This window comes from Marmota marmota, unplaced genomic scaffold (genome assembly GCF_001458135.2).
Source record: "Marmota marmota marmota unplaced genomic scaffold, marMar, whole genome shotgun sequence".
NCBI classification, from domain to species: Eukaryota; Metazoa; Chordata; class Mammalia; order Rodentia; family Sciuridae; genus Marmota; species Marmota marmota.
The window spans coordinates 49,905,445-49,914,834 of NW_026000229.1; positions in this window are offsets into that span (position 1 = coordinate 49,905,445).

Here is a 9,390-nt window from a genome sequence, read left to right on the forward strand (position 1 = left end):
TGGGGAAAAAAAAAAAAAAAAAAAAGAAAAAAGAAAAGAAATTAGAAAAATAAAATAGAGTAAATTAAAAGAAAATGGAAAGCTGCTATGGGGGAAGCAGCTTCCTTCTGCTGTGCCCTTTCCCCATGGCATTCTACCTCACCTTGGGCCCAGAGCAATGGAGTCTACTATCTCTAATACTGTTCTCCTCTAAGTTGTTCTTGTTGCATATTTTGGTCCCAACAACACATAAGCTGACTAATACAATCAGTGTAATTGTATTTTAGTACAATATAACAAATTTCATTGCCAATAAATAAAAATTCATATATATAGATAGGTAGATGGATTCAGATGTGTAGTCTCATCATTTTCATTATAAAAATATAAAAAGGGCGGGAGTGTGCTGAGACTGTAGCTCAGTGGCAGAGTGTTTGCCCAGAATGTACAAGGCACTGGGTTCCATCATTAGCACCACATAAAAAAAATAAAATAAAATAAAGGCATGCTGTCCATCTACAACTACAAAAAAAAATTGAAAAAAATATGTAAAGTCCTGGCCAAGAGTAAAAGCTGGATTTTATTCTGCTCATACCACTTATTATTTTTTTTTCTTTTTGACAAATTGCTGTATGGTTGTCCTGAACCTTAGTTTCCTAAATAGAAAGCATGGGAATAATGATATCTTAGACATATCTAATAGAGTTGTGTTGAGGATGAAATCAAAATGATGGATACAATGATGTTCTGAAAACTTTTAAAGCTCTGTATAGATAAAAGCTATTTTTATTAAAGCATTTTTAATTGGGAAAAATATATTTATAAATAACATCATAAATTTATACTATTTTTCCAAAATTACTAATTAGGCTTTTCTGATATAATGTCTTTAGAAAATGTTTCCTAACAGTGATTATCTAGGGGTAATTATTTATTTAAACAAATTCATCAATCAGGCTAGTAGTTTCCTTTTTTAAATTAAATTATGTATTTATTCTAATTTGTTATACGTGATGGCAGAATGCAATTCATTTCTTATTACACATATAGAGCACAAATTTTCAAGTCACTGATTGTACACAAAGTATTTTCATACCATTCATGTCTTCATACATGCACTTAGGGTAATGATGTTGAACTCATTCCACAATCATTCCTACCCCTTTTCCCCCTCCCTTCCTTCTGCCCTATCTAAAGTTCCTCCATTCTTCCCATGCTCCCTGCCATAGCCATTATGAAACAGCATCCTCATATCAAAGAAAACATTCAGCCTTTGGTTTTGGGGATTGGCTTGCTTCACTTAGCATTATATTCTCCAACTTCGTCCATTTACCTGCAAATGCCATGATTTTATTCTCCTTTAGTTTTGAGTAATGTTCCGTTGTTTATATATACCAAAGTTTCCCTATCCATTCATCTACTGAAGGGCATCTAGGTTGGTTCCATAATTTAGCTATTGTGAATTGTGCTGCTATAAACATTGATGTGGCTGTGTCCCTGTAGTATGCTGCTTTTAAGTCCTTTGGGTATAAACTGAGAAGTGGGATAGCTGGGTCAAATGGTGGGTTCCATTCCCAGTTTTCCAAGAAATCTTCATACTGCTTTCCATATTGGCTGCAACGACTTGCAGACCCACCAGCAATGTATGATTGTGCCTTTTCCTCCACATCCTTGCCAACACTTATTGTTGTTTGTATTCTTGATAGCTGCTATTCTGACTGGAGTGAGATAAAATCTTAGAGGAGTTTTGATTTGCATTTCTCTAATGTTGAAATTTTTTCATATGTTTGTTGGTTGATTGTATATCCTGTTTTGAGAAGTGTCTGTTCAGGTCCTTGGCCCATTTGTTGATTGGGTTATTTGTTTTTTGGTGTTAATATTTTTTAGTACTTTATATATCCTAGAGATTAGTGCTCTATCTGATGTGCTTGTGGTAAAGATTTGCTCCCATTCTGTAGGCTCTCTATGCACCTCACTGATTGTTTCTTTTGCTGAGAAGAAGCTTTTTAGTTTGAATCCATCCCATTTATTGATTCTTGGTTTTAATTCTTGTGCTATAGGAATCTTATTAAGAAAATTGGGGCCTAATCCAACATGATGGAGATTTGAGCCTACTTTTTCTTCTAATAGACACAGTGTCTCTGGTTTAATTCCTAGGTCCTTGATCCACTTTGAGTTGAGTTTTGTGCACGGTGAGAGATAGATGTTTAATTTTATTTTGTTACATGTGGATTTCCAGTTTTCTCGCACCATTTGTTGAAGAGGCTATCTTTTCTCCAATGTATGTTTTTGGTGACTTTGTCTAATATAAGATAACTGTAGTTATGTGGAATAGGCTCTATGTCCTCTATTCTGTACCATTGGTCTACTGGTTTATTTTGGTGCCAATACCATGCTGTTTTTGTTACAATTGCTCTGTAATATAATTTAAGGTCTGGAATAGTGATGCCACCAGCTTCACTCTTCTTGCTAAGGATTGCTTTTGCTACTCTGGGTCTCTTATTTTTCCAGATGAATTTCATGACTGCTTTTTCTATTTCTATGAGGAATGTCATTGGGATTTTTATTGGGATTGCATTGATTCTGTATAGTGCTTTTGGTAGCATGGTCATTTTGACAATATTAATTCTGCCTATCCAAGTATAAGGTTGATCTTTCCATCTTCTAAGGTCTTCTTTAATTTCTTTCTTTAGTATGTTGTAGTTCATCGTAGAGGTCTTTCACCTCTTTCATTAAGTTTATTCCCAAGTATTTTATTTTTTTGAGGCTACTGTAAATGGGGTGGTTTTCCTAGTTTCTCTTTTAGTGGATTTGTCACTGATATACAGAAATGCCTTTGATTTATGGGTGTTGATTTTATATGCAGCTACTTTGCTGAATTCATTTATTAATTCTAGGAGATTTCTGGCAGAATGCTTTGGGTCTTCTATGTATAGAATCATATTATCTACAAATAGTGATAATTTGAGTTCTTCTTTTCCTGTCTGTATTCCTTTAATTTCTTTCATCTATCTGGTTGCTGTGGCTAGGCTAGTAGTTTCAATAAATAAGATAGAAATAGAGGAACAAAAGTAATTATTTCGTTTCTATGAAATTATCTGTGTTATTTTTAAGTTCTTCTAGGTTATTTAAAAATTTATTTTTATTTTATTTATTTATTTATTTTTGGTACCAGGGATTGAACCTGGGGGCACTTAACCACTAAGACACATCCCCAGCCCTTTTTTGTATTTTATTTAGAGACAGGGTCTCTCTAAGTTGCTTAGAGCCTCACTTAGTTGTTGAGGCTGCCTCTGAACTCATGATCCTCCTGTCTCAGCCTCCCAAGCCTCTGGGATTACAGGCATGCACCACCATGCCTGGCAAGCTCTTATAGGTTAAACCATATAATAAAACTGGCAAATACAGAACAGTTAACTTAATTGAGAGTTTTATACTATTAGAAGGACAAGTTCTTCCCAATTAATGAAACATTTTAAAGTTAGTGAGTACAGGTCTGCAGAATAATTATTCTTTCTTTAAGAATTTTAACTGTGCAGCATTATGATATACTCTATTTTTTTTAGATTTTTAAAAATTATTTTATTTTCAGTTATAAAATATGAGGAAAACACTCCCCAAATACAACTTGAATATAAAGTCAGAGATATCAACAAAATCACCAATAACCCCATACTGAAATATGAATTACTAAATGCTTTAGTTCCTTTCCTTCCAGTTTCTATATATTAGATTTATGTGCCATGTTGAATGATATGAATTCTACCACCATAATATCTTTTTATTTTTTCTGTAACTCCCTTATTTTTTATTCAGTGAGAAAGTGTGGTAAGCCATTCTTATAGACCGTGGCCGCCATTAGAAGATGGCGCCGGCTTCCACTGTGGCCTGTGATAAACAACTCCTTTTATGGAGAGTTGGCGCGCAATCCCTTACCACCCTATGAGAGAGATCCACCTGGCGGCTTAGGATTGGGATGCGGGGGGCTTTATTAAGCTGTGCTTGGGCGTGGCGGGTGCGGGCGCTAGAAGATGATACATGACTCAAGGCCTGAATAAACTGCTGAAAGAAGAATCCTGTGTCGTGTTTTCCCTTGCCGGCGAGGGGTCGCGACAAGAAAGATTTTCCTCAGCCACTGGATAAACTATCATTAGATCTATAACATTTTGCACAATCTTATTTATTTTTTTTTTAATTTTTATTGTTGGTTGTTCAAAACATTACATAGTTCTTGACATATCATATTTCACACTTTGATTCAAGTGGGTTATGAACTCCCATTTTTACCCCGTATACAGATTGCAGAATACTCTAACCTAAAATGATAATGACTTAAAATCAGGATGTATCTCAGTATTGGTAGTTAATGAATCATCATCAGTTATTATAATCATAGAAACACTAAAATAAAAACTTGTCAAGAAAGAAGCTTTGGAAAAGAGGTAATAGTACCACTTAAAAATATATGTAATTTCATTACATATTTCAAGGAAAATGAATATGTCTATATTAAAGAAAGAATGCTCTAAGTGAGTTGATAATTTTCTATATGGTAGGGAAATTATGTCAAAATCATAGTTATAAAATTGAATGCAGGTGTATGCTGAGTTATTTTTACATAGCTGGTGACATAGTAAATTAATGTAATCCATTTTCAAAAGCAATTTGACAATGTGTACCAAGAGTCATAGAAACTTCAGAGTCTTTTTGGCCCCAAAATGACATATCTGACCAATTGTCATGAAATCATATGCCTAAAGATGTTCTCCAGTTTCCTGACAATGAAAAACTGAAAGCAATTTAAATGTCAACAATGGGAAAATGGTTTAGTAAAGACCATAATCTCTTTGATGGCATATTATGCAATTGCTAAAAATAATAACCATGAAAGCCAAATCACAGCATAGAAACATTCATATGACATAGTGTTAAATGAAATACAGTGTTTGTTCACTGTTGAAAAAGGTGAACTGTAATCGACCAAAATTATAATAACCATATTAATGTGTAGATACAGATGACATTTTGCTTCAAAATGCTTAATAGTGGCCCTGTGGATGTAGCTCAGTGGTGGAATGTTTGCCTATCATACACAAGGCCCTGGGTTTGACATTTAATAGTAAAGTGCTGTTATTTTACAATTATATGTTAAATTTTCATAGTGCCAATCTTAAGAAATGGCCTTGTAAATTTTTAACATTTTCTGTGGGTATTTGGAAGCTTAGATTATAAGAGCTCAATGCATTTACATAGTTTGGGAAGTGAGGCAAATGGCTCCTCTGTCTCAATTGCTATAGCCATATTAAATTCTCTAAAAAGGTATTAGTTAAATGGTAGAGTGTGGGGAGTGAAATTGTTCCAAATTATATTGTTCTATTGTTTGCATGTATGAATATATAACAATAAATCCCACTATTATGTACAATTATAATGCACCAATAAAAAGGACTAAATGACGTATAGCTGTGGAATGTTATAAAGCCTTTGAAAATGGTATTAATTTGAGCTTATTCATATGGAAAAAAATGACAAAGACAGGAGACATATTATATAACAATATGTACCTAATTTTTCATTAAATTATATAGATTTATTTGTGTCTATATGTAGAAAAACCTGGAAAAGATATACCCCAAAATTGTTAGCAGTATTTATATTAAAAAATGGTAAAGACTGGCAGGTAGAGGTGGGGGAACAACCCCAACAACTCACAATTAACCAAACTGTAGCATTAATTTGTATTTATTCATTTACCTACAAATGAATAAACACCTTCAAGTGTTTTCAAATCAGAGAAGTTACCAAATTTAGATATCGGGTTGTCTAACATTTAAGTCTTTTCATAGTGTTATGTTCGAGTTTGGGACCCCCAAAAGACCACCAGAGACCAAGATCGATGTAAACAGCAAAGAGGTGTTTATTGCAAGCTAGCTCAGTCCTCCGCAGGCACACACAGCAACTGGTGACACTGAGAGGCCTCGAGCCCAGGGTTTGCAGCAGTTTTATACATTCTTTGGAGAAGGCAGGGACCTCACATACATCATAGCATCTCTTAGCAAATCATCACACACCACGGGAAAATCAAATAACAACTCTAAAACATGATTAGCACATTCACTGGCGGGAACAAGTTGGGTAGGGGTGATTGGTTACTACAAGAGGGGGATTCATTTGAACTGATTGGTTTAAGCCAAGAGGGGTGTTCATGCTGAACTACATGGTTTCCCAACACGTTATCAACCACCATAAACTACTGGGAGGGTCATCTGGCATCCCAGGTATTTCCCTGTCTCATGCTGATTGGTGGCTGCTAGGGGGTTGCTATGGATCCTCACCTAGCCTGACTGAGTCATGGAGACCTGGCGCAGCAGAACTCTCCTGTTATTTGTGGATAAACAACTTAGCAGGGTGGGAATTTGCCTAGGAGTGCTCTGTGGGTCTTTCCAAGGACAAATGCCATATCCCTTCCTTGGACAGGCTTTGCTCTGAGGTAGAGGCTGGTTTTTCAATAAAGCTTATTCAACATGCATTGAGCCCTACTCAGTTCAAGTGCTATATTTAAGCTTTGGAGGCAAATCAGATGAGTAAGATATAGTTCTCAGCTTCAGAACTTCTAATGATAGACTTATAGGCAAACATTTTCTATCAAGCCAGAGGAGCTGGGATGAGCCCATTTGATGTTTCTCTTATCTGAGTAGTCACTTTTGTGTGTGTATGTATGGTACTAGGAATTAAATCCGGGGCCTTGAACACGCTAGGCAAGCATTCTACTACTGAACTATATACCTCAAGCATCTTTATTATTATTTTTCAAATTTTTATTTTGAGACAGGTTCTTGCAAAGCTGCCCAGGCTGGCCTTGAATTTTCAATTCTCCTGCCTCTGCCTCCTGAGAAACTGGGATTACGGGCATGTGCCATTGCTTCCCCTGGCTCTAAGTGATCACTTGATCAGCTAATTAACAACTACTTATTGAATGCCTACTATTAATTACTATAATAAAATCTGTTTAGTGCAATTTTAATGAGCACTAATAACCTATGAACTGTGTACAAATTTCAGTCTTTTAGATCATAGAGTTTTATTTTATTTTATTTTTGAGATAGGTTCTCCTTATGTTGTCTGGGCTGGCCTGGAACTCCTGGCTCAAAAGATCTTCCCATCTCAGCCTAGCAAGTGGCTGAGACTATAGGCATGAGCCATCATACTGGGCTAGACTAAATATTTTAAAAATGAATACAGTCTCACTAGATGAATTGTGGCTTCCATAAAGAGCTCCAAATGATTCTTCTAAGAAGAGGATTCTGGGTTGTGGTTGTGGCTCAGTGGTAGAATGCTCGCCTTGCATATGTGAAACACTGGATTTGATCCTTAGCACCACATAAAAATAAATAAATAAAATAAAGGAGGATTGTGTACATTTACAACTAAAAAAAATATTAAAAAAGATAGGATTCCACTGCTGTTAGAGCAACAGGTGTATCCATGAGACTTTAAAATATTCACAAAAGAAAAAAATAAATGAGATGGGAAAGTGCTGTCAAAATAATGGTATATTTTTTTTAAAAGGCAGAATAGAAAACTACAACACAATCTAGTTATTAAAAATAAAATATTTACATCTAATTATAATAATTGCTCATAGTAAGCTCTGGCCATGTGCCAGACCCTGTTTTGTAAGTGCTTTACTTATTTACAGGAAGTCTGTGAAGTAGTTATGGTTGAGAAACTCAGACATAGAGAGGTTAAAAAACTTGCCTTAAAGTGACCTACTCGAAATCACACAAAGGAAGTAGATAAAGAAAGAATTTTTTATTAATTCTTAGATTCAGAGTGAATAATAATGGGTATTTTTTATGTTCTTTACAATGCTACATATTTTCCTAATTTTAAATAGTAAAATAATTTTTCTTTGTAATCATAGAATTTTTTAAACATAAAATATTCAAGCTTTTATAGCCAATAAGATTGCTCAATAAAATAGGACTAAGTGAAATGCTGTGTGCCAATTTTTTTTTTTTTTTTTTTGATACTGGGAATTAAACCCAGGGGTACTCAACCACTGAGCTACATTCCTTAGGGCCTCACTAAATTTCTGAGGCTGGCCTCTTGTGATTTCCTGCCTCACCCTCATGGAGCTGCTTATATTAGAGGAGTGAGACACCATGCCTGGAGCCACTAAACTTCTTTGGCATATTGTGAGCAGGTTATTCTGAAAAACTGCATACTTAGGTATAGCTCTAAGAAGCTGTCCGTTTGTAAAAGGAATGTACATTTTTAAAGGAAATCCACATGAAATATCGATCAGGAAGAGGATTGCTCCAGACAACCGCTATTACTTGAGAGACATTGATCTATGTAAGAAATGTTTTTGCACCGTACATTTCCTCCTGTTATTGTCCCATAATTTGCCACCCAACCCTCTGTCCCCAGATGCTGAACCTCTTCCCTATAGTTCACAATGCAATATGCACTTCAATTTCTAGCCTTTTTTTTGTTTGTTTGTGGTACCGGGGATTGAACCCAGAGCCTTATGCATGGGAGGCAAGTACTTTACCAATGAGTTATACCCCCAGCCCTCTGGCCCTTCTTTGAGTCTCATATTTTGTGGGAGTCCTGTGCATGTATACATAATTAAATATGTTTTCTCCCATTAATCTGTCTTATGTCAATTATGTCAACTTAAATTCATAGCCTTGCCATAGAATCTAGGAGGGAACCTCTCTAAAATCATAGACCTAAGCTGTTCAACATGGTTGTCACCAACCACATTTGGCTATTGAGTATCTAAATATACCTAGCATGACTGAGGAAATAGATTTAAAATTTTACTTTTAAATAATTTAAGTTTAGGGATGAGAGTGTAGTTCATTTGTAGAGTAGTTGCCTAGCATGTTCCAGGTCTTGGATTCAATCCCCAGTACTGAAAAATAAATAAATAAATAAACCCAGAAAAACAAATAACTTAAATTTAAACTTAAAACTGGTACTTGATTCAGTTACTGGAAAAGTCTTTAGTATATTTTAAACAACTGGGATATATGAATCTACTTTTGCAGTTATAAATCTACTTTTTTAAACTGCAAGTTTTCTAAATATAGAATAAGTATTTTCTTTCTTTCTTTTTTTCTTTTTCTTTCTTTCTTTCTTTTTTTTTTTTTTTTGGTGTTGTGCTGGGGAATTGAACCCAGGGCCTTGTGCATGTGAGGCAAGCACTCTACCAACTGAGCTATATATTTTCAATGAAAATATGAAACTGAACTACTGAGACTGGAAGAACTCTGGGATAAAGGGGTTTAGAGACAGTACAGATACTACCTAGAAAAAAAGAAATGATCCATCATAGGACATTGCCCTCAGCAGCATAGCTAGAGAGTAGTTGGAAAAATGTCCACTGGATCTAAAAAATTG